Here is a 26,200-nt window from a genome sequence, read left to right as displayed (position 1 = left end):
ATCCAACATGAATCCTTTTCATCATTTATAGGGTAGTAGAATATAAAAAATATCAAATATTCTTCTTTGAATAACAACCCCATTTACCTCCTTACAAAGAAACAGTTTACTTTTTAAACAGACTAATGATACCACCTATATGATTCATTATAGACTCATTTAACTAAGAAAAGAACCTTATCGTCAACTGAATTAACTTACTTTTACATGAGCGACAACATTTTATTCCTCTTAAACCCTCCCAAAACAGTCCACTTGCTGCATACTGCGAAGATGCACAGATTTCATCATAAAACATCAAAACAGGCACTGGAATAGTTTTGTCATCACATTGTATTGTTTAGATTTCGCGTCACAAGTCTACTTTTGACATCTTGGGACCGTGTTGGAGGTAAATTGATTAGACTGCGATCATCAAAACTGTGTAGAACAATTTTTTTTACAGTGTAAGAGTCAAGGAGCCATCTTTAATAATGCTTTATCATCATACTGCATCTTTCACAGCAGCTAAATTTCCACATGATCACGCCTTTGTATCTCAAACTCCACACCCCCATCATGCTGTCATATGAAAGGGTGAGAAATCAGCGCTGCCGGTGTAATAATAACTGGCAGCAGTGCAGTACTGTCAGTGTATTTAACCAAGATGTATAGTTACAGGAGCACCGAGGTTCTCTGCTTGTTCTCCCACAGAGCACCCATTACTCCACACTGCAGGGGCAAAGCTAATACCGAGCCCTTCACACCGAGACAGGCTATCATCTGACAGGAGTGCCCGGGCCAGAGTGCCATCCAGTCAAATCTAGTTTGAAAGATACAGCGCGGTACTGGAATTGTGATTGTCAGGATGCCGTTTTGACCACTGTTTTCTTTTTCTGTGTCGGCTCACTGGTGAGATCAAAAATAGGGAATGCGGACCAAAAAAAAAAAAAGAATACAAACAAAATGAGAAAAAAAGAAAAAGAAAGCCGAAATAACCAGCCTTGAGCGAGTGAGAATTATTAAGCAGATATATAGAATAGTTGTGGGAAATAACTTGAGCATTAGGACTAAATCTGTCTGGCCGACACATTAGTTTTATGGCTTCTTTCAGGCTTATTGTGGCTTATTTTCCATTACATATTTCACATTTTGTTTCAAGCCCTTGATTATTTCCTCACCTCACTGCCTGTATGTCAACTAAGGAAATGTAACATTTTGAAACTTTATTTAAACAGCTAGTTCAAACAAACAGTGAATTTCACAGGAACTATAGTTTCAGTAGTGGAATACATTTGTCACCCTGCTCAGTATTAAGGGGACAAAAATAGGTTCACGGTAACAGAAAACCACTCCTTGTTATTTCTTTTGTGCTTTTAGACAACATGTAATGCCTTATACTCTGTGCTACAGAGGCAATACTTTGTTTTTTTTTGCTATTAAGAAGAAAATAAATGTAAGAATTTTCAAGTTTTCCCTTAAAGGTTATTTCCATTGATGAAGGGAAGTCGGGTGGGGTTGAGACACCAGCTCGGCTCATAAAAACTGTAGCTTCTGATAAATAAAGGAACTCGCTTTTTCTGTTGCTCGTGAAAGGTGAAGATCTCCAACAACAAGTTTAAGGGAAGGTGAGTGGAGATGAGGATGTTGAGCTCGTGGAACGGTATTAGTATGATATAGAACGCTGGCCTTAAGAAAATAAGAAAAAGAAGGGGGAAAAGGATGAAGAAAAAGTATCAATCGATAGGGTTAAATTATTCATCGTCATTAATTATCGATCGCTCTCCGCTGCCGGCTCGTTCGCCTCGCGCCAGAGTTGAAAGGAGGGAAAGCGCGCTTTATTAAAACCGGCTCGAGCCTCATTGTTTCATGTCCCGCGGCAAAGAAAAAGCTCGAGTTTGGCTCTGCCCGAGCCAGTAGAAAAACATACACTCGCGCACGCACGCACACACACACACACACACCTCCTGCTCCACCTCCCTCCTCTGCCTCTCCTCTCCTCACTTTGCCTCTCTTTCTCTCCTGACGCGCGGGAGGAGCTTTGGGGAGCCTCGCGCGGTGTTCACGGGGCGGCTGTGTCTCGCGTGGATCGATGAGGGATCAATGGCTCGCGCTGACTAATAGCCAGAGAGCGCCTTTGATCTCGCGGCTGAGAGATCAAAACCTGCGCGAGAGGGAAGAGGAATAGGAAAAGAAACTGCGCCGGCGAGCTGACCTTCACACTCAAACACACACGCGAGACGCAAAAACCCACGTAACCTGCTCAGGAGCGCGGCTTTTAGGAGTCTGACTGCAGGATATCCTACCAGCAAACAAGCTATGAGAGATGCGCGGCGAACCAAACCATGCGTTAGACACATTTGGAATAAGAGAGATCCTCCTCACACGCGCACGCGCGCACACTCTAAAGCGCACGCGCACACCACCTTGCTTCCTTGTTCAAGTTGTTGCTTTTTGATTTTGACTTCCTCAGACAAGGTGATGCAGCGAGAACAAGGGAACCATCTGTTGTTTCCAGCGAGCAGATGAGTGTCCTGTGGGCTTAAATTCACGCCTATAGAGAAGAATGGGTGCGCGTGTGTGCGTGCGCGTGGATGCGTGTGGACACGTGCGATTGTTCATGCCTGTTGTGCGTCAAAGGAAGAAACTGCGATGCCTGAATAACAACAATGCTGCTTCAAACTCATTTTGAAGCAGTTTTTAATGTGTGACAACGTCAGGGATATCAGGGACATCTTCAGTTCTATAAAGGCCTCTAAAAGGAAATAAGTCCCAATGAGTTGGACTCATAAGGCTGTACAGTCATCAGATCTTATTTTCAAACAATTTTTTGATAAAAACTTTGATGTTGTTTCACGTTTCATTTCTGTTTTGGTCATGAAAACTCTTTGTTATACAATGCTTATGAACCGGTAGGATTCAGAAGTTTGAGTTTTGAGACCCCAGCTGGAAAATCAGGTCAAACATTCTCCAAAAAGTTCATTATGAAATGTGTTTTTAAACACTTTGTCCTTAAGCATTCAGTCGACTACACGTCTCAATCATCTAACTGACCTTATATTCACTGTACAGGATACATTACTGTTTGCCTGCTTTTACTTTTCCGGCGACCCAATTGATTTATTTCCGTAAAAAAATGCTGATAGAATTCAGGGTAAAGTCAGTTATTTACGTTGAAAGCTGATGTTTGACCTTTCAAATGTTTTTTCCTGCTTCTAGAGGCTGATAAATACAGATGAGGGTTTTCAGTTTGCAGTTCGGGCTGTAGGAGTTTGCTTTAAATGACATAATAATTCTGAATGGGGGAACTTTGTACACCTGTCTTTTTAACCTGATATAACTAAATAGCTCACAGTGTAATTCATTCTCACTAGATTTACAGCATCTAACTGTATCTCTAAAATAATTACATGTAAGTCTGCACCCTTTAAAAATAAACAGCACATAACTATACCAATATCAGCTATAATATTATGCACATTCTGTCCTATTGTCTTGTTCTACGTTTCATTATATTTATAGTTCACTTCATCAGGTTGGAAGATGCCGGATGATTCTGTAAAATGACCTAAAACCTACAGTCATGGCAGATACGCTGTGAAATAAAGGTAAAATTTTGGTGTTGGCAGTTTTAATGCTACCCTCATGAGTAACAAATTTTATGACTGCAACCTAACTTCCGGTGCAACTTCAGATGGTAAAATGATTCACACGATTCTGTTTGTGATTTATTTTTTGCAACCAAAACAATCCACAGCCCACGAACCAAACGACTCATAAAATATGTCCTTGTCTGATGCAAGTAAAATGCTTTATTGTATTTGTTTTATGTCTTTTTTTTTCCTTTTTGTAACATATGTGCCAGCGGGGAGGATTCACATCTTCAAAGTGTTTAGATTTGAATGAGGTGAGAAGAAAAGAAAATGTTTATTACCATTCTTAAACAAACAGAATAAGAGTGTGTGTCCTTGCAATTAGGAGACGCAGCATTATTCCTTGCAAAATAGCCTTGTTTTCCACACTTTTACCTCAGGAAATAAATTCCTCTCTGCTTCTGCCTCTCCTCTCATCCTCATCGCCCCTCTCTCCATCTCCCTCTTTATCCCCCCCATTCAACATCCCTCCCCTCTTTGGTCAGTGAGTTACTCTCTCTATCGCTCTCACTTCCCGAATTAACCACTCAAGAAGTCACCACCGACTCAATCAATAGCTCATACATAAACCCTGCTATAATCGCTCCCCCTGCCTGTCTGTCTGCCCCCTCCCTGTTTTCCCTCACCTCACCTCACCTCTCCTCTTCTCGCCTCACCCCTTTCACCAGCATCTCTTCACAATCCTCTTCCTCTCCTCCTTCCTCCTTATGTCTTCTTCCTGTCACCCCCTTAAAACTTTAGACACTTTTTCCTCCTACAACCATCAAACTTTTGTCACAGATGGTTGCAAACGAACAGGACTGAAAAACACATCTTTTCTTTTCAAGACTTAGAAACACCAGTGACACACATGTGTCCCGATGAAATATTCCTATGACAACCCTCTGCTGTTTACAGTATAATGACACAACACCGGTTCATCCACCAAGCGAGGTGCCTTTTTTATGCTTGGACTATAAGTCAGTGTTAAGTGGCCTAACAAACACGTTCCTCTTAAAAGGGTCAAATCAAGAACTGGACTGAAATGTCCAAAGAAAAAACTCTAAAGAACTTTAGAAACCTTGTTCAAAAGAGTTGATCTAAGCCAATGCATCATCAGTAAACAAGCAGCATCAACATGACTCAGTTGACTTGAAAAAATAGTCTCTTTGAAGACACATAATGTGATCAACACCTCTCCCTACAACCACTGAACTACCCTTTACAAACTTGTAAAATGCCTCTGCATATCCCCAGAAGTTTCCATACTTATTCTGAGCTCAAATTAGAAATTTGAAAAAGGTTTTAGCCCAATAATACGCTGTGATTTCAGCTAAATGACAGCTGAATAGCCTTTTGGCTTACATCTGCTCTCAGCCCATGATGGATTCAGCTGTTGTCCTGGGCGTTTCCTGAGTCCCACAAAAACTTTTTCAATGCAGTGACAAGGAATGCTTCAAAAACTAAAAGCTTGAAAATGTCAGAACACACAAGCGGGGGATCATCGGGAGCGCAACATCTAGCTAAAAAAAGACGTCTCCCTGCACCAAGTCCCTTTAAACTGTGACAGGAAACGCATCCTCCCAAACCAAATGAGTGATGAGGCAGTCAGCTGGAAACCAATACAGCTTAGTCTGAACTTAATGTATTAACTGTACTGAATACTTGATGCTATTTTGGAGTAATTTCAACTCCTTTGGTTTCACTACTGTACTCCTCCGGGGACTCGATATTTGTGTAGCTTCGCTCTAAAATTTATTACAGGAGCAGAGTAATTCTTTTAAGTGCAAGGGCACCATCAGCCCATGTTAGCGTGTCCAGCCAGAATGGGCCCAGTATTGCGTTATAGCAAAGACAAGGAGACATCAATATTGCATTATCTCATGTTTAACTGTGAGACACAGATAGCTGTTTTGGGGGCCTTAAAGATATTGTATTACCAAAGGAGATGCAGGCAGACACACACACGCACAAACACACAAACACATGAAGAGGAAAAAAGAGAATAAACACACAGAGAATTTTAAAATTATAAGGCCTCTACACAACCTCTGCTCGTACCCCTTTTCTCTATCTTTCTTTCTCTGTCTCTTCCCTCGCTTCTCCTCTGCCTCTCCCTCCAAAGTCTTTGATTCGGCCGTATGGTTTGATCTGCAAGAGAGCGAGTTTTGTAAACACATTTTTCACGATCATATAGCCACGGGCAAGGGGAGCGTGAGGCGCGGAGGAAGAAGAAGGAGAGACTCAGAGAGAGGAGAGTGATCGTGTGATTGCGTGTGTGTGAGAGAGAGAAAGTGCGTGACTCTGTGTGTGTGTGTGTGTGTGTGTGTCTTGGGTGGGGGGTGGTAGTAGTTTAATGAGAGAGCAAGATGGAAAGATAGACTGACAGAAAATGCAAGGATGGAGTCTCAAATGTGGCTCACTGCTACATAACACAAAAAAGACAAAAAAAAAAAAACAACAAAGACCCTCACATACTTGTGTACACACATACAAACTAGTGAGCCCGGGGTGATGGGTTTGGCACAAGTAAAGCATCACAGAGGTTGATGAAATGTGAAGCAACAACGAGAAAAAGCAAAGTTAATCAGTTTTCCTTATCATGCAGAGGGGGGTGACACGGCAACACTGCGTTCGCCGATGTGACACTTCCTGACATGGTGAACCCATGTAGAGTCACGGGAAAAAGCGGAGACGGGGGGGTTGGAAAGTGATGCATTTTGTTTGGGATGACGAACACAGAAAACAGAGACAAGCAGCGGCTGAAAAACACATTATGGAACGAGCCAATAAAACGTTGCGCAGCCTGTGAACGCACTGTGGTGTGGAGCTGAACTAATAAAGGTGCGAGGCTCCCCTTCCTTAGATTTCTTTCTTCTTTTTTTCTCTTCTTACTTGGTTGGAACACTTTATTTTTGTTCATCTGGCAGCTGATAAACCGGTTAGGTTCGATTGGCTCCGCTAATGGCGCTAACGCGTCGACTCTATACCGGCTGCAGCTCTCCAGCTCCGAGGGAGCGTCAGTCAGACAGGCTGAGACTGAGGGGACAAGAAGAGGAGTGTGAAAGGAGAAAGAATAAAAGTGTGGCAGAGTAGGCCTACATTTGAGGTTTAACACAATTTTTCACCGAGAGTCTAAAACTTTCGAACATTCGTCTTTGTTGAATATGACCGAAAAATAAGAATTTCGTTGGCTAATTTAGAACCCAGGAATAATTTCTTATGGGCTTAATTTATCTTCCTCTTTCATTAATTACAATATTAAAACATGCCATGAAGCACAGTGCGGCCTAAAGTTTGAAAGCCATTAGGTTATCACTAAATGATAATAATAATTATAATTATTACAATGCACACAGTAGTGTTATAATCTTGTTGTGAATTGGCTCCTTTGACTTTTGGCTGGGGTTGGATGTAGGCCATAACATTTAAAGTGCTCTCCCACTTCGGGATTTGTTTGTTTTTCTAAAAGACGGGGAAACCATCCTCAACCATTCTGCAGAAATCCCCCGCGTCAGTCGTTAAGAAATTTTTTTTTTTTTCCATTTTTCCCTTCCTTGCATTTTTTTCTCCCTTTTTTTCCCAACTGCTTTTTAGAAAGAAGAATAGCTGCAAGCAGTAAAATCGGCTGTCAGAAAATGCGCGTGTGTGTGTGCTTGTGCAGTGCAGTGTAGTGCGGCGTTTCCTCTTCCTCTCTCTTTCTTCTCCCGGTCTTTTCTGTCCGGGGAATTGTTCTCAACGTCCACAAACACATTGCAAATACCCGCCGGCCCAGCGGCATCGATTTCTAATTAGACGCCAGGATAATCGTTGGAGAGAGATGAAAAAAAAAAAAAAAAGAGAGAGAGAGAGAGAGAGAGAGAGAGAGAGAGAGAAGAGAGTTATAGTGGGAGCGAGTAAATAAATATATAAACGAATTAGAGCCGCGATTAATTGAATGAATATGAGCATTACAAAGAAACAAAGGTGATCTTGGCGGATAAACTTTGCGTGGACTGAACGGGAAATGAGGCTTATATACACAGAGGAACGCAGGCTGGAACAATGCACAAAAGGAAGAGGATGGGGATTTGATTGGAAAATTACAGGGCCTACTTTTGTCAAAAACTGTTCTGCCACTTCTGATGCCGAGAGAAGTAGATGGACTCAGGGTTTTCAGTAATGTTCAAGTTGGCGTGCAATCACTGAACGCTTCACCATAAAGGAAAGAAAGTTCACGCAAAAGAAGGATTGAATGCAAACATCAGTGGTCATCAAGGAATAACTCAGGCATATCCATTAATGCGTGCTGCTGTGCAGACGCATAACATCTGTGCCTGATATGTGACAGCAGCCAACCTTGAACTAAAGCCACTGCTGGATTATCCAACTTCTCTCGTCCCGAGTCAAATTCCCTTCTCCTCTCTCCCCCTCGTCTCGCTCCCTTCCACCTCCCTCTTTCTGTCTCCTGACAGAGTGTGACAGGGGGTTAGCCGGAGAGCTCAGGTAGCTCGTTTACTTTAATTAACGTTTCATCATCCTCGGAGCGGGACCGCGCACCGTACACACTCTTTCATGCTGCTCCGTCTCTCATCCCTGTTCTCCTTCCATTCATCATCTGCTCTCCCCTGCACCTCTCTCCTCCCCACCGTTGGCATCACCTCTCATCTTTTCTTTAACAACTCGCCATATCGCCCCCCCCCCCCCTCCTGCGCTCTGTCTCACGTCCACTCAAGCATATACAGGATAATATTTCAAACACTTTCCTTCCTCGCCCCTTCCCTACTTCCCCTTCTTCGTCCTGCCTCTTACCCCTCCTCTTTCCAACTTTCTTTTCCTCCCCTCTTTTCTCTCCCAAATTAAAAAACAACCCCCCCCCAAAAAAAAAACAAAAAAAAACAAAACAACAATGATGTAATTAACCCCAGGCTGGTTTAATCAACTTGTTCATATAAGAAGTAGCCTACTGTGCCGTCATTTTTTTAGGATATTTTTGCGCATATTAGCTTTTAAACTCACAGCAAGAGCTGTGTTAATGAATATTCTAAAATCCCAGTCATAGAGGCTCATGGGTTATGTGGTAATAAGCAACTTATGGCTCTGATGAAAAAAAGAGGGATCGGATATTGATCGTCCAATAATAACCTGAATCAAAAGTCTCTTTCTCTATGGGGCTAATATGTCAGCAATCAGAGCCCTGTAATGGTGTTAAGGTGTTTCTTCGACTTATAACTCAAAAGAATTAGGTCACTGTTTTTCCAAAAGAAATATCTTTTCACTGAGAGTTGTGTTGTGTTGCATTTAGGGGATGAGATCCAGCTGTGTCGCACAGATGAGACTGTACAGATGAAAATGAGATAGGAGAGCAAAAACACTGCGCTTAACTCGTTTTTGTGCACGAAAAACATCTGCTTGTTTTTTTCCAGCTTTTAGGCATGCTTTGCTTTTAGCTCATATTAAACACACTGCAGGACTTCTGGAACTTAAGTTTTAGTTGAGTCCACTTCTAGACTTCACAACTAATGCTTATTCTCTGAGTCTGTCTCGCTTCAATTTCTCTTCATCTCTGATAGAAATTGACTGAGAGGTATCAAGACAAAAAAATGAAAAACAATTTTTGGGAATGATTAAAAAGTTTAAAGACGGTGACTTTGTAAGAGCAACTTTAAAGACTCGTTTGAGTTACAGTCAACTCGTGATTTTGAACTGTGAACGCTCGCATGATAAATAACAGCGTAAGTGATGTTAAATTTATCTGTGACTCACTTGTTGCCCAGCTACTCTATGTTGATGTTTTAGACAATAAGGCTCATTATGGCTCACAACATATTCAGGCCTGTACTTATGAGCTATCTTGTCATGTTTCTGCTTTATATAATAACAGCCTGAAACCTTCTTTATAACACCCGTAACATTCAGGAGATCCCACGATGATACACAAACTGATTCTACAGCTATGGAAAGCTAAAATCCAAAGGCAATAAGTTTGCAATAGTCAAGTATTATACTACTAACTTGTTCTTAATGAAAAAAGGGATGAGGAAAATGAATCAATAAAATCAACCGTAAAAAACTTTTCACAGAACAATAGTACTGAATCCCTTTGGAGTCGGCTTATAGAGCCGGGGTTTGATAAGATGGTGGAAATGGCAGGTGTTATATGAGGCAAAAACAAAATGGGAGAAGAAGCAAAAAGTAAATGCAGTTAAACTCATATGGTTTGGGGGGATGTGGGTGTGACTTGCATGTAGTCTGGGACTCAGCACGCAGTGCTGTGATAGTTTAAACAGTTTAAAACACTTACAGTGGTAACCGGATTTGTAGCCTTGTGGGGTTAAGAACTTGATGAAATCCACTGTGTCCGCTGGGACTACAGAGGTGTGCGCTCACATACAGATTGCCATTGATAAAGAGAGAAGGGGAAGCTCCACCATCACAAACCTCAAACCCCTTCACTTTCATCCTGGTTCACACACACACAAAAAAACTACCTTTCTGCAGCTGGAACCATTCTTGAGTCCACAGAGAAGCTTGGGTTTGCCACTGTTGTAACTGGACTCACCCTGGTGACACAGTGTAGGTGCATTAAAAATAAAATTGTGCCTCAAGTGAACTGATGTGTTTGAGTGTTGTACAACAAAACACTATGCACAATGCAGGAATCCTGTCTTCTGAAATGTAAATGTGAAATAATAGTTAAAGTAAAAGGATAGTCAACGCACACAAGGGCAAAGCTAGACTGATAACATGATGAGGTCAAAATATTGACAGATTTGAGCTTATTGCAATTATTTTGGTCTCAACAAGAAACTGCAGCACTTAAATGTCAAACAAGGCCCTTAATGGTTCATAAACTATGGTTGGGCAATATCACAAATGAGACCTCTTTTATGTCCCACTAATAACAGTGACCTGTATTCGTCTTTTTTAGTTCTTGGGTTTTACTGTCTCTCAGCCTCCATGTATCACTGTTACAAATCATGACAGTTACCACTGTGATTTATAACTTTGGGTTTGGCAGTCGATACGTTTTTTTTCCCAATTTTACAGTTATATGTAAAAGAAAAAAGCTACATTAGTGCACATCATAAAACATATAGGATTGACTAGAAGGCATAGAAATTGTGAGATGCCAATGTTTTTGTGGACAAACTCCTCGGACAACTCGCATCTTACTGACAGCATAAAGGGATTGAGCTTTGTAACATAAGCCAAAATTGCCCAAGCTTTTATTAGAACTGTTTATTCCATGTAAAATTTGGGTTTGCATTATGTGAAACTTCCACAAATGTGACACGGCAAACATGTTTCATCTCACGTGAGACAAAAAAGTTTGAATCTCATCTGAGACGCAATACTGTCAAACAACTTTTCACTTTATCGCTCGTCTCTCCGTTGAAATTGGTTAGGTTTAGGTTTTATTTGCATGATGTCACCCGATTTCTACCTTATACAAAACAACAGGCAGTTCAAAAACTTACCACCTCACAAACAAACCCAGGCCATTACATATTTTCTTGTGAGACTGGGCTGGCCAAAACACAACCAATAAAAATTCAATTAAAGAACACGAGTGTAGCTGATAAGATTCAAACTCCAGACTGCCGGTTGAAAGTCCTGTGGACATAACCAACAGGAACCCAAACAAACAGGTAAAATGTATCCATCTTATAATTTTACAGCCTTAATTGTAAACTTAAGATGTTTTAGACTGCGGACCAACATAGCCAATATTGTATGTTCTAATGGGAAGTTGATGCAGATAAAAACTGTTGATGCCAACTACACACAACGGAGTGTAAAGATTAGTTCTGGCTAAAAACTCCAGCTTTAAGACCGCCTGTAATTACTTTCCCAGTCTTTCCATTAGACTAGTTATTAGGCTTAAAGACGGGCGTCCTGGTGGTTTGGGGGTCCAAGCTGGTCAAGATGTTCTATTTGTTCCATATTGTTGCTTTTCTCTTTCTCTGTTCAGTCCTTCCGTCTCACTATACTCATTGTCATAAAACAAAAAAAAAGCCGATTTTCTGAAAAAAAACCCTCTCAGAGTGAGTTGTTCACTAACACAGAGTGGATAGTTTGATCCCCACATGTGCTGAAGTGTCGCACAGGACCTCAATTTGCTACCAATATCTGACCGGTGCCTTGTGCGGCACAGCTCTGCCTCTACTAGTTAGAGTATGAATGTGTGTGAATAAGAAGCAGGGCAGACTGTTTTATACCACTAAAAAAAGCTGGGTACAGAGCAACTGTTTCTCATTCACCTTATACACTCATACAGCGTTTCTTATCATATACATGGACTCTATATGCCATATGCAGTGCTTTTTCTCTACAATTACACGTCTTGCTCAAAGACACTCCACGCTGGGGTCTGAACTGCCAATCTGTGCTTCCTTAAAAAGGTTTTAAAATAAGCAAACACCTTCACATGGAACTCATTTCTAAATATTGTTCAGTGAAAATCTTGAGCCGTAAATCTAAAAAATTACAATTTTTTTTTTACACTCAGACCAGCCTTGTTTCAAACAGTCAGACTGTGTTATATGAGAAGACGGTAAATGTATAAAGCACATAGACTTTTACCGTAGACAAATAAACTTTGAAGTCAAGAAAAACAGAGAAAAAAAAAACATTTCAGCACAAACAAGACACATCAAACGCCAAATCTGATGAGCACAGATTCTGAATGAAATGATCCAAAGCATCCATAATATGTTTCAGGATTTTTTTCTCTTTTCTTGAGCACATGATTTTATTCTAAAAATGAATTTCCTCTCTTCTGTTACGGCTGCTTGTCTTGTCTATTCATTTCTGTCCCCGATATCGCTTCCCAGCACAGAGAGAGGCTCGGGCTGCTGCACTTCTATTGAAACGACAATACACAGTCATATACCCGCACTCACCAACGCACACATGCACACAGAAATTCAATCTCTCCATCCTTCTGTTTCTGTCTTCCACTTTCTTCGACACACAAACACATGTACACACATTCAGTGCCCGTGTGCCCCGGCCCCCGTCATCCCCTCTCGCCTGTGTGTGCGTGTCAAATCGAATCTCCACCTCGGTGCGTAGTACACCTGCTGTGCCGGCGTATAATGCGCTGCATACAGTGAGTGCACGATGACGGATTACTGAATTACACCAATAATGACAAGTGACACTTCTGTTACCGCTCCCTGAGCCACTGCAGAGAACAGGGGAGAGGTGTAAATAAAGAACAGACACAGCGGCAGAGAGACAGAAAGGGGAGAGGGCGGGAAGGGAAAAGAAAAGAAAAGGAACAATAGCACAGAAAAAGAGGAAGTCATGGAGATGGATTGGAAATTGTCTGCTTTTGCTGTAAAATAAAAAAAGTTCAGTTTAATTCAGGAGCACCTTCTCTGTCCTGTACCTTTTTTTTTCTATGTCTCTGTTTCTCTGAGGAAACTCAGTTGTCATGGACTCGTATTTGCAGCTAAAAACAGATCGAGATCATCTGTGGTGAAGTCTAACAGCCGCCTTTCATACCTAAGACAAATTTCAGGTCCCGCCTCGACTCAGTGGGGCTTCAGTTAGAGCAATATTCAGGCAGAAACTTCAGGCATCCTCACATGACTGGAAAGACAGAGCTGCTTGGAGAAGTTTTGATATGTTTTCTTGATAAATATACATGAAATGTAGAGTAGGGTAATTTGTGAGTGTCCACCAGTTGTAGACTTCACTGGTGTATCTCCAGGAAGTCTAAGCCCCCCATGGATCCAGGTCTCTGCAGGTCTGTGTTCAGGATACTAAACCATGCCAAATGAGGAAGAGGAGGTGCAATCCTCCCTGGGACCGCATGAATAAATCAACCTACCACCTGGTGCTTCTGTATCGTGGCAGAGACATACTAGAGGAGTGCACTTTCAGCGAAATGTACACAAACACATGCATTAATTCATCCATGCACTCATGCAGAAGAGAGGCTGTAAAACAGGGACTGCGGGTGTGATAGATGTGCACCACCAGTGGCTGTTTCCCTGTTTTTGAATCTGTCGGCAGACTTTATGACACGAACATCAATGAAAATATCTGTGTTGGCGCTCTGTCTGCCTCAATTTAACTGTTGTGCTGTCTCATAATGGAGATTCATTTGGGAATATAAGTCTGCCAAGTCCTCAAGTCATCATGCCAGAGTCATGTTTGGCTTGTTAGCCGACATACAGAGGCACAAGTGACTTGTGAAACTTGTGCCTTTTGTATACGTGGCCAGCTGACAGAGGAAGCAACAACAGAGGCACAATGTCAGAGAAGTTAGCACTTTACAGGGAGCAAGAGGAAGTGCAACTGGAGTTGGAGAAAGAAAGGGAATCGAGGGAGCACATAAGGGGGACAGAAAGAAATATTGACAAAGCCTAGATATACACATAAGTCACCCGACAAGACCCGCCTGCTGCCTGTATTTTATAGAGCCGCTCTGCGCTGGCGGAACAGCATGACAGGCCAGTTCCTTCAAGGGAAAATATGGTCCCTCTCTAGCCTCCCGCCTCTCGCTCCGCTATCACTCCTGTTTTCTGTCTATCCCACCTGATATCATTCTGTCACCTCTCCACTAGGCTCTTTTTTCCATCATCCCCTTATTTCTTTCCTCCCCGTTCTCGCAGTTTTATTGGTGCTCTACATTCCACCCGTCATGTTTCACTCCTCCATTTCTATCCATCTTCATGTCGCTCTCTTAATCCCCTCTCATTTGCTCCCCTCTGCCCTCATCCCGCCCGTTTCTCTTCCTGCTCTCCCAGAGCCATTTCCACGTGCCTTCCCATTTCCACCTACTCTTTCTGTTTCCCTCATTCTTCCTGATTCATTTCCTCCCTGCTATCCGTTTCATTCATTCCACTCCCCCTATTTGTGCCAAATACATTGCCATCCCTCTTTACCTTATAGCCCAACCATCTCCATCTCACATCTCTCCAACTATTTTTTCTTTTTCTTCTTCCCAATTGGGTTCTACACCATCTTCCCATCGCACTTGAAAACTTAATTTCTTGAGTCTAGAAACTTTACCTCAGCCTTTTCACTTTTGCTCTTTTATTTTCTCCTTAATCCTCAGAATTAATTTTTACCCCCCTTTTTCCAGATTGTCCCACAATTGTCCTGTTTGCACTGCTGTCTTAAACCCAGGTTCCTTCTCCTTCTATCTTTTCTTTCTTGTTCCATTCATCCTTCCGATTTTCCTTTTCCTTTCCTTTCCTTTCTTCTCTCTCCTTCTGCATTCCAGCCGGCCCTCCCTCTCTCATCCGCAGCCTGAGCACAGAGCCCCATGTGTCGGAATCAATTAGGGCTGAGAGCCGTCGCGGCCGCTCTTTCACGGAGGTAAATATTAAACTGCACCAAGCACCGGGGAGGAAGAGAAGGATGGAGAGGAGGGGAGAGAGGGAGCCCTCCGTCCCTAATCCACCGCATCGATCAGGCGGGGATGAGGGTAATATATTATTTTGACAAGATACGATCCTCCGACGCGCACCGCTATCCCCGACGATCGATTTCTTTTTTCTCTCTTTTTTCTTTCCTTTTCTCTCCCTCGGTGAGTGGGACAGAGTTTGTGTGTAACCGTGTGTGTGTGTGTGTGTGTGTGTGTGTGTGTGTGTGTGTGTGTGTGTGAGAGTGTGTGGGTGGGTGCATTTGTGTGCTGTTGTCGGGCGTCTTCGCGTGTGCTTGTGCACCAGAGTGTGGATGGGTGACAATAGGAACAGTATTAGGAAATGTGGAGGAGAGATGAGGATGGTGCTGCTAGTAGGTCTGCGCTTTTACAAACAAGCTCCTGTCTAAACAGCTAAATAACACGCTCACCCAAAGATGGCTCCTTGAGAGAATCAGAGAATTGCATTTTGGGTTCATTTTCTAGGGTATATGCACAGATCACAGCGCACGAGGTAGGACATCAAGAATACAGTTAGAAACAGTTGGAAGCAGAGTTGACCTATTGCAAAGTTAAGTATCCTCCCCCGCACACCAGCCCCCCTGCCTCCCCTCTATATCGCTTTGTAAACTGTGTCTAAATGCTAAAATCCCAGATCAATTTTTTTTTATTCAACCTCTCTCCCCTATCACCGCCCTCCCCCTGGTCCCTGCCTCTGCCTTCCTGAAACAGCTTCGAGTCTTGCTGTCCTCCAGTGATGGAGGACAGACGTGCGCGTGTAATTTGTGACTGCCAGCACATTTGTACCAATGCTTATGTGCAAGTTATTATACAGTAGATCATAGATTTTCACATCACACCCTATTGACAATGTCAGACTTTGTTTTTGCTGTGCTGAATCTGTGGTTTCATTAGGATGCGATTTTTATATTAATGCTGAATGAAATCATCTTTAGTGTAGAATAAACACAAGACTCCACAGCTCGAAGCAACTCTTGTAGCCATTTTAGCCCAATGTTTTGTTTAAACGACAGAGTAAGCATGACTGAGTATTGCAGCTTTCAACAATTCTTAAATAGAATATTCAAATTGGCTTAAATAATACAAAGCCACAGTTGTTTATGCACCATTACATCACAGATATTAAAGGTTAAAGCAGTGGTAACCCATATTTATCTGCAGTCCATAGCAGTGGATGTTCACACAGCTATAGCTGCTAAATATCTTGGGGTTTCTCGTTTAAAACCGTGACAAAAGATTTCATTTTAACAATGTCATAAAATGGAATATAGGCTCACAGGAGTTGCGGTTTTATGCTGTGATTACAGAAGTTTTTCAGAGAATTTAAACCCTGAGTTACACTCTGATGTTCAGAGGAGAAATCCAGTCTGAGACCTTGGTCGTTATCGATGTTCAGCCCAAAGTACGTGGTAATGTGAGGATTTTACAGATCCAGCCTTTAACCTCCCAAACAGCTCACAAACTCAGACATGTTTGATATTTAGGAGCTCAAATATGGATGCTTACAGTCCTGGAGAAGCTGGGCAGTGCAGTTAAACATTCTTGCCTAGTATTTGTGAGCTACAGGTGAATAATTCTGAAACCAACAGTAAAAATTTTCCCTGCTGTTTTTGCTGAACAAACAACCCATGCAGACTGCGTCTCTTGAACCGCATTTTCAGACTTGTTTCACCCTCTGTTGTTGTTGTTTTACCATCAGAGTAAGATATTACTAATGCTACAGGATGTTGTTGCTCAAAAGGCTCCATGTTGTTCTACTTCTCCATGAGATCAAATGAGATCAGGGGAGGTGATACATTTCTCCCAGTCTGCTTAATCTGACTTGAATCTCTTGCTGCGATGTGTTGTTATTTACAAATCGTGCTGTTTTCAGAATCTCTAAAATTAGAGAAAGTAAAGTTTCACCCGGGAAAACTCTTGTAGTCTGATTCTGGCATTGACCACCTCTGCGGAGGAATATTTGTCTGATTTCAAATCAAGCTGAAATGAAGTTTTATTCATGGTGCATTTAGTCACACTCATGAATGAACATTTAGTCACACACATGTTAAGCAATTTCGTTCTAATTATTGCAGCAAGTAAAGTTAGCTAACATCATATTAATTGCTAACTTCTCATTAGATGAGTCATAACGTTCACACTATGCTGCGTTATGTAATCAAAGTCATCATACTTTTACCTTGTCACACATCGTATTATTATTGTCATTTCTTGTTGATCACTGTGTTTCAAATTTACTTGCAGTTTCTCAAAACTCTGCTGTGTTGCATAGGAGATTATGTACCCTTACTGGGGATAACTCTGTGTTATAGATGCTAAAGGAGGTTAACAAGATATGATACCATTGGCCACGATGAAAATTGCTGGTTGTTAGAGCCATTTATGATAATATAAATACACAAATCAACTAAATGAATAGCAATGTTGTTTTGAGTATTTCAATTTGTTGGTTTGTCCTTGTTGTTCAGCATTTTGGTGCAATTTTTGTTAGTTTAACAAGTGCTTAATGAATACAACCGACAATGACAATACAGAAATGGTGCATACTGTAGTTTTAAACACAGCAACATAATTGAATATTATTACAGAATTTTTCAATGACAACATATTAGTAAAATAAAAACATGAATAAATGTGGCTGATTCCGTGTGAGAGCACAATGTGAACACTAGGCTATCTGTTGCGATAGGTAATACAATCAACCTGATCTTATGACAGAACACGTAAAAGCTACATTTACACAGAGAAAAAGTTGAAGTCTATATGTCATGTTGTTTGGCTGCAGCTTGGGGGAAGTCATATTAAGTCAATATTTGGAACAATCTGAGCTGTGGGCTACTCTTAGTTGTGTCAGTGCTGTTATTGTTCCCTCAGCTTTGCTCTGCTGTGGAAGCGACAGAAGTCAAAGTGGACAAAGTGTTGCTTTGTGATGGAGTAAAACTAAGTGTTAAGATAGTGAAGGTATCCTGTGCAGCTGTGCACCTGTGCGTCTTTGCTGTTCATGTTTTTTTTGGCAGCTGAGGCTGAGAGCTATTCAGACAGAAACCTTGGTTAAGGTGTAAAACAACCCTAGGCCGCAACTATGCTAACTGCATTGGTGGCTCCGCGACTGAATTAAGGCATCAACACAGTGCCGTATTTCTTTAGCTCTGAAGGTGAGCTGGATTCAGTGCAGTCTTCATACTAAACAGCAGGTGTTGCTACAGAGAAAATGATACCGCTACACTGCAGGAATTGCACTATAAGTGGCTCTCTTTTTCACTCTTAAGTGGTGTTTGGTGCAGTTACAATAAGTTTACCTTCTTGGGTTTTGACGGGTATTACAGATGCCTATAGAGACAAACCTGTTACCACACACATGCACAACTGACGTGACTGGTTACAAAAATGTGGTGACGCATGACTGACCGAAACAACACAAAAACACCCAGTAAGCCAGGTATTGTGAGGTCAGCTTTGCTTTGCACCACCATTTGAGTTTGATACTCATAATACAAATAATATCAATTCTGTGTTATGAGAAGAAGCGGTAATGGAGGAAGAGCTACTCCACGGACATCCATGCACAACCCCACGGGTTCAAGGCCCATCTTGCAAACAGTTCTTTCACTTTTTTGACTTTGCTCTTAGTTACGAATGGTTAGGATGATAGGATTTTGCTAGTGTTAAAGGATTGAACATCATTATGTCTTCCACATGTCATTCTTCATGGGCTTTGATTCCCGTCAGTCACATGGACGTTGCCCCACAGAAAATGACAGCCATCTTATAATTTACAACCATGAATCGTGCCCAAGCTATATTTTGGAGAAGTGGACGAATGTACTCATCTTGTGTTTTTTGGTGAGACTGAGATGAAACATGTCTATGTGCATGTGTGCGTCTGCAGTTTGTGTATGTCAGTATGCATCGACATGTTCTATGGAGACAACCTGAGAACCCTTCTGACTTTTATAGTGATACAAACACACTCTAGTCATGCACACAGCGAGGCGCCCAACAAGTTTCATCCCCCAGAAAGCTCCATCCAGACAAGTACGACAACACCTGCTGGTTTCTCACTCTACCCTCTCTTACGTCTTGTCTTTCACTTTCTATGTTTCTGCCCACCGCGACTTAGTTTTCCTCTTTCTTTCTGTCCGCTCTTGCTTTTATTGTGCCATTTTCTGCCACTTTGGTCCAAGAAAGAGAGGCCGTAATGCAATCTCTCCCCCTCTCCGTCCCCTGCTGTGAGGGAGAGTAGCTTGGCCTGTGTGCTGGGCCGAAGAGTGGGGGGAGAGACGGGGTCAAGGTGAGCTCTAATACACTATTGATCCGCCCCAATTGAAAACCTGATGGAAATTTTACCCCCCACCCCTCCTTTCCTCCTCAACCTTCCCCGCACCCCCCTCTCACTGTTTTTCTCCCCACCTCCTTTCTTCTACCCCCTCTCCCTTCCCATCTCCCACTCGTCTCTTCCCTTGTGTCTTTTTTCCTTTCCTGTGTGTATCCTCCCTTGTGTCTAGAGTCTTCCTCTTTTTCAGTGTCTATCCTCGTTCGCTCCAATCTGTTTTCTCTCCCAGCTGAATGTCTCTTTCAACCTCTGACCACTTTCTCTCCCTTGCTATCTGTCTCTGAGCTGTGCAGCACTCTGCCTCCATGTCTTTTAAACCATGCCTCTAATCATTTCCTCTCGTCTTTTCTGTTCCTTTTGGTCTCGCCATCTCCTCCTTTTTCAAGTCTGTTTCTCTCATTTTCCCCTTAAATCCCTCGTTACACCACCCCTCCCCGCTGGTTTTGTCGCACTCACTCCTTTTCCCTCACCCCCCTCTCTGAGTGTGCATCAGATGGTCCATTTCTCTCTAACCCAGTGCATATTGATCCTTATGGCAGTAGCATGCAGGGCGAGGGCTGTGAGGACCACTGCTACAGTGTATTAAACGCCACAAACGCTTTGGACGTGGGGTCTGAGACACGCCTCCCCGGCAGGGCCCTGTCAATAGCTGCTCCCTCCTGTCAACAGCAGCAAAATGGCCTCTCAATCTGGGACTTGTGATGAGCCACAAAAATGGTTCATAGAAAACTGCAATAGATGTGTCGAAAAAACAACAAAAAGAAAGGATCTTTAAGGGAGTGTGGGCAGTGTAAAATAAATGATGCAACAAAAAAAGATGTAGATGTAAAAGCGTTTCACCCAGTAATGGTGAAATATTTTCAAAAAACATGTATTCAGCTTTGGTGTAAGTCAATCAAAACATGTGACACCACTTCCATCTAGAACTCTAAAATGTCGCACACAAAATCCATGACCTCAGCTTTTTAATTAGCTCTTTTCTTTGCCATAACAAGCCTTGTAATAACATGCTGTTGTCCTGCAGTTATGTGGAATGGCAGTTATACTTGTCATCGAGGGTGCTACACACTATTCAAGCACGTCAAACAAAAGAAGCACAAACACTGGAGCCTGAACAATAGAGATGGCAGCAACAGAAGTAAACCTTTTGCAGCTCCCCATTACTTTCCCACTTAAACAGACAGAGCACCACCTCTCCCTCTTGCTGACTCTATGCAGAGTTGGCTGCTATCACCGCACTGCTTGAGTGCGAGATAAATGGAGTGAGCGCGTGTATGTGTGCCTTTGATTTATGTACTGTTGTGTACATGTCAGACGGCCGAGCTATCAGGACCACCATCTCCCAGTAGACATAGAAATGCTACAGCAGTGGAGGGACCCCTTTGTCGACCCTGAGACCTGTGATACACATCTGGAACAACGGAGCACACCGGGCAGAGATTGGAGAGGTTTGTTGCAGGAGGAGGAGGGAAAGTCTTCATTGCTTCTGTGCTTTTCATTTTCATTCAGAGGAGATTGGCCCACTCTGTCCCTGTCACTCCGTTGCTCTATCTCTTTTTGTCCTCTCTGCCCTTCACTGTCTCATTAGACGAGAGGGAAACAGCAAGCGTGATTTCACTTTAAACTCAACTTTACAACTTTCTCCTCTCTCAGAGTAAAAAATCTCACAGGTAGCTCTAACATGTAGATGTAAGGGCCTGGTCGTTATTGTTTTAGAACAATAAGAGAACAGAGTCAGGAGCTACCACCATGTGATTATTAAGTCATGGAAAATCCATGGTTTGATTAAAAAAGAGACTACATAGCACATATGAAGACTGGTCTCATTTCCAGCATTCTGAGTTCAGACCCGTTTCCTTTTCCCACTTTTCTCTTTCAGTCACTCCAGACTTGTCTCCCTCCCTGTCTCCTCTTTCCTCCTCCCCTCCCTCTCTTCATCCTCTCCATCTATTTCTTTCTCTCTAGGAAGGAATCAGTCTCACCTTAATTGCGCTTAAATCGGATTAATGACTGACCGGGGACAACTTGACTTAATCTCTCTTCTAGTAAATCTCTTCTTCTCCCTTCTTCTCGTACATCACTCTTATACATTTTACCCCCCCACCACTTTTTTTTTCTCTTGTCCTTCTCTTTTTCTCTGCCTTCAGTGCTTTCCATCTCTCCAGGCTTCCTCTTTGTCACCTTTTCCATCCCGCTCCATTTCCCGCCTTCTCTCTCTCCTTTTTCCATCAATCACCCTGAGTCAATAATTCTTTCATCTTTTGGACGCACTCTGTCATGTTTCAGCTCTGGTCGCCATCCCGGTCCCTTCATTGTTTCTCTCGCCTTTGTTTTCCCACATTCTTTCTACAGCTCTCTATAATCCTTTAACTTCGTCATCCTGAGATTTGCCAAAACTTCCTTTACTTGGCTGTCACCCTTTTGCCCCATTAGCTACTTTGTCTGCGTGTGCCTTAGTCTTGCTACAAGGTTGGCTACTTGTGGAGAGTTGTGTTAGTACACGTCAATGTAGTCCTGTCATTGCCTGCTAAGTGCTTTGGCAATAGTAGGGATCTCCTGTCATGTCAGTTCAACTGATCTCAGTCGAATTAAATTGAACTTGTATTGAGATGGCAATAAAGGACATGAGCGTCTGTCTGTGCGAGCACTGATGGAGCTTCAGCTTTCTGGCATCAATGTGGAAAAGCACTCAAAGAGAAACTGCATGCGCAGACACAAATTCAAGACAACAGCTTTGGTGACAGTTCTGGCATTTTGAGTGTTAATCTGAATGGAATTAAACACCAATAAACCGACAAGAGGAGATAAAAAAAAAAAAAGTGAAAACAGTTCAGCAAAAAGCAACTGACCCCTTGTCACACTGAGGTGCTCTTTGTTAAGGGTATAAGGGCAAAGAAATGTGCGAGCTTCCAAACCCCTGCAGCTCAAAAAACAGAGGGAAGAAAGAAGCCAGCCTTGTGGACAAAAGCTCATTTTCCTCTTGGTTGCACACTGCTTCAGGCGGGCTAACATGCCACAGGAGAATTCAACCACTCATACACCTTTGTTTTCCTCAGGTTTTTCTCAACTTTACACACAGCAGCAGAGCCATAACTAAGACAGAACCAGGATTTCTGTGTCAGCCCAGAAGGCATGTGCATGGCCTGTCCAGCCTGAGGCAAATCCAATGATTTCAGAGCCACAAAGTCGCTTTTGAACGTGAAAGACAAAAGCAGAAGCTGTCATTTCAAAACTTGTTCACCTTCCAGTTGCTCAGAGTCACTTCCACGTCTTCTTCTCTCTTTCCTTGCTCTCCACTCACAAACTCCTCCAAACGTTCCCCCTCCTCCTCCCAACCTCTCTGCATGCCATCTGCTTACCGGCACTCCAGTGTTTGTCCTCTCTTGCTCTTTCTCTCTGAGCAGCCAGGATTAAGCATTTATCTCGGTGGTCCTCCTTTTGGCCCTAAACGCCCGTGAGGATGATAAGAGTCGCTGGGATTTGTCAAATTGTGAGCCATTGATTAACTGACCTTTCACGCCTGCAAGTCTCTCAGCCACTCCACTAACTGCCGACAGGCTAGATAGAGAGATAGATGGATACATCTGGCTGTTATTATTGTGTACAAGTTTGTAGTTACCAGGTGTGGCAGCGTGAGACAACAGGGGTGAGAAGAGCACGTGGGGGGGGTGTTAGAGGGAGGACAGGGGAAAGAAAGAAAGACAGAGAGTTAAAGATAGTGGAAAATATCAGCCGCTCTGTAGGCTTGAAATGTAACAGGTAGAAGTGGATCTGATAGCAAAGCGTAATGAGTCTTGAATAATGAAACATATTTTAAGGTGCGCCAAGGGGCTGATATTAGACAGGAAGAAATGGGAGAGCTCCTTGGGAGCCGAGGGAGCTTTTCAAATATTCGGTGGAGAACAGAAATGCCGGGAAAAGGGAGTTTCCAAAAAAAAAAGAAGGAAAAAACTTATACAGGAAATCAAAAGTAAATGCAGCTGAGATTACACATATGACTGATTTCTTTTTTTCATCATTTCCAGTTTGTTACCCTGTGAAATCTTTACGGACGGTCTTAAATTAATGTTTAAATTGATTACTTAAACTGGACAATTTGAAGATTATCAACTACACAAGTTGTGGTCCTCAACAGCAAATATCTCCCAAATAATAAATCAGTTTCTTCCCATTGGAAAACGTCCCGGGTGACCTTAAATCCACTAAAATCCTAAATAACACAGGACTATTTTTTTTTTTTTTTTAACTTAAAGAGTCCTGGTTTAAATGACAAGAAAACTGCAGACGAGAATAAGTAAGAAGAAAGATGGACAACTGTGGTACAGACAGCATGAGAAGGAGGAGAGAGTTCACCCACCTGGACCTCCGCGTCGCCCCGCCTCAGAGATGCGCCTGAGGCCGAAGCCTGATCACCGTCTCTCGGACTGGACTGGAGTTTCTTTGCCGCTGCGCTTGTTCTGATCCGGGAAGGAGGAGGCGACGGGGGGAAAAGTGCCGCTGTCGCACTGCACGGAGGCGTCACTAAAATGGAAAAAAAAAAAAAAACTAATTAATTGGGATTATGGCTCCTTGGTGTACTAGTCCCAAAGTGATTGGTTTTTAAATACGTTTTGATATGAAAATAAACTCAATAAAAGGAAGTAGGAGAGGTAGCGTTTTGGCCCAGCTGAGTGGAGCCGATCCTGGAGCGAGTGTTCTGATGTTTTCCCACAGGACCACTGCTGCCTCACAGACCACAGATCAATCACCTTATTGACTCTTTACTGTCATACAGTAACAGAGATGAGAGGGAGCAAAAGGACGCCGATTTCAGCTTACTATAACAGTCAAAGGTTGCAATGACTCGGTGCGTCTTTGGCACTCGTTTGTGAATGACCTGAATGATCGCAGTACAGTATCACTTTGTTTGCTCGAGTCAAGGTCTGTGCAGTTCCTATAAAATCCTTTAAAGATTACTCATTATTTCCATTATCTCAACTAAAACAATTATAAATGTGTATGCGAACTTCTCCCTTCTTACACACGTGATGTCCTCGGGGTTATCGGCACGCAGATCGGATACAGAGGACCAGAACGCTGCACGGCGGGAGGCTTTGCTGTCTTGTTATCGATATATGAAAAGCTTGGTGGAAAGGATATTGACCGCACTAACTAGCCGCACTTTGATCATAAGAAATTGCTTTCCAGATGACAACACATTAAGGATGAGAGCATTTTTAAGAGGGGAAAAAAATCATCAGAATTGCCTTAAAATAAAGCGCGCCTCTCGCACCTGTCAGGTATTTCCTTTCCGAATGAGATGGAGATGAAGAAAAGTGAAAACCCCCACAGGCCCACTGTGCTGATAAATAAAAGAAAGCCAACGGTCTATTTCCAAAACACAGAGGAGATAAAAGAAGGATCAGAAGAAAATTGAAAACGTGGAGCTGGAGTTGCATCTAAAAATCTTAAATCTTCACCAAAAAAAAAAAAAAAGCGACCACATTTCACTAAATTCCAACAACTGTTCTGCTTTACGTAGTTGACTTTACTTGGTTATAACTACTTTACCTTAACTGCATTTGTTACAATAACAACAATTCTCCATTCCACTTTTATAACGCGCTCTGCTTGCAAGCTTTTTCTAAATTGGGTTAATCAGATTCTTACAGTTAAACTGTCATTTAAGGCAAACAGGTGACATGGAAGCGAACAAGTAATCTCTCAAGCGTTTTTCTAAATTGTAATAGTAGATCATCTTACTAACAACAACACGAAAAGAACTCGTGCAGATCAACAAAAACGACGAGTGAACAGCCAGAGGAAAATGTATGTATATTTTTAAAAAAGGCGTTAACTGATAGAAAAGTTTGGTTCCAGGCCCGAAGACCAACTCGATTAGAGAAATCTGAGCAAATTGAATTGTAAACGGATGACAATGCAGTAGAATGAACGGAAAGTGGGAAAAGCTGAGGATAAATTTCAAACTAAGCACTGTGAAAAGTCTTGTTCATTCGATTCAACAATAATAATGATAACAATAATTATAAATAATAATGACAATATCAATCATTTTCGTTCAAATTAATGGTTAGATATTTGGTTAACTGCAATTATTATTATCATCATTCTAATTATTATTATTATTATTATTATTATTATTATTGTTATTATTACTTTTATTCCCCATCTGTAAAACAAGTTCGACAGCAGCGTTGAAATGAAATGACATTAAAGTCGAGTTCAAATCCAACCGTGCAGACAGGAGGGATCAGGGAGAGGACCATGAGTGACGTGGAGAGAAATTTCCCCAAATGCCACTTGATGTCGGAAATATTTCCACCTGCTATCGACGGCAGAGAGACGGATGAGGCGGCCGGCGCGAGGCGGCACAAAAACCCAAGGAGCTAATCCAATTAAAAGGGACTGAGTTCATGTACGACACCAGAGAGAGGAGGCTCAACACGTTGGCCTGAGAGACTTCACGCGCACTCAAAACACAGACAGGAAACACTGTTTCAGGCCACGAGGAGAAGCAAAGAGCGAATGTGGATTTAAAAATATATATATACAAAAACAAGATTTAAATGGGCCTTTAAATGATGCCAGTCCATTTTATTTACTCCACCCACCTCATAGTAATTATGATAATTAGAATTACTTAGAGTTTAGAGTTTAAATAGAATAATAATTATGATGATGATTATAATAAGGAAATATTCACGTCAATTAATTTCGTCTCAAATGTAATTTCAAGACATAAACAGCTCTTTAAAAAAAAAAAACTGTAAACCTAATTTCTCTGAGTCTCCCACGCGCGCTCACACGCTTAGAAACTTTTTGGAGGCAGACTGATGATGTTGCGTAAAGTTGTCTGAGAATAACTGACGCCAA

At 42.1% G+C, this 26,200-nt stretch overlaps 1 protein-coding gene across 1 annotated transcript in view; it reads right to left on the bottom strand.

Moving 5' to 3' along the window:
- The window catches only part of erfl1 (Ets2 repressor factor like 1), a 38,904-nt gene extending 14,938 nt beyond the window's left edge, over positions 1 to 23,966 (bottom strand). Inside the window, exon 1 of the mRNA XM_075466723.1 lies at positions 23,685 to 23,966. The gene's annotated coding sequence lies outside the window, so the exon portion shown is untranslated. The remainder of the gene's footprint in view (positions 1 to 23,684) is intronic.
- Positions 23,967 to 26,200: the final 2,234 nt, after the last annotated feature.

The sequence above is a fragment of the Odontesthes bonariensis genome, chromosome 5 (genome assembly GCF_027942865.1).
Source record: "Odontesthes bonariensis isolate fOdoBon6 chromosome 5, fOdoBon6.hap1, whole genome shotgun sequence".
Lineage (NCBI taxonomy): Eukaryota > Metazoa > Chordata > Actinopteri > Atheriniformes > Atherinopsidae > Odontesthes > Odontesthes bonariensis.
This window is presented reverse-complemented; position numbering and strand designations above follow the sequence as displayed.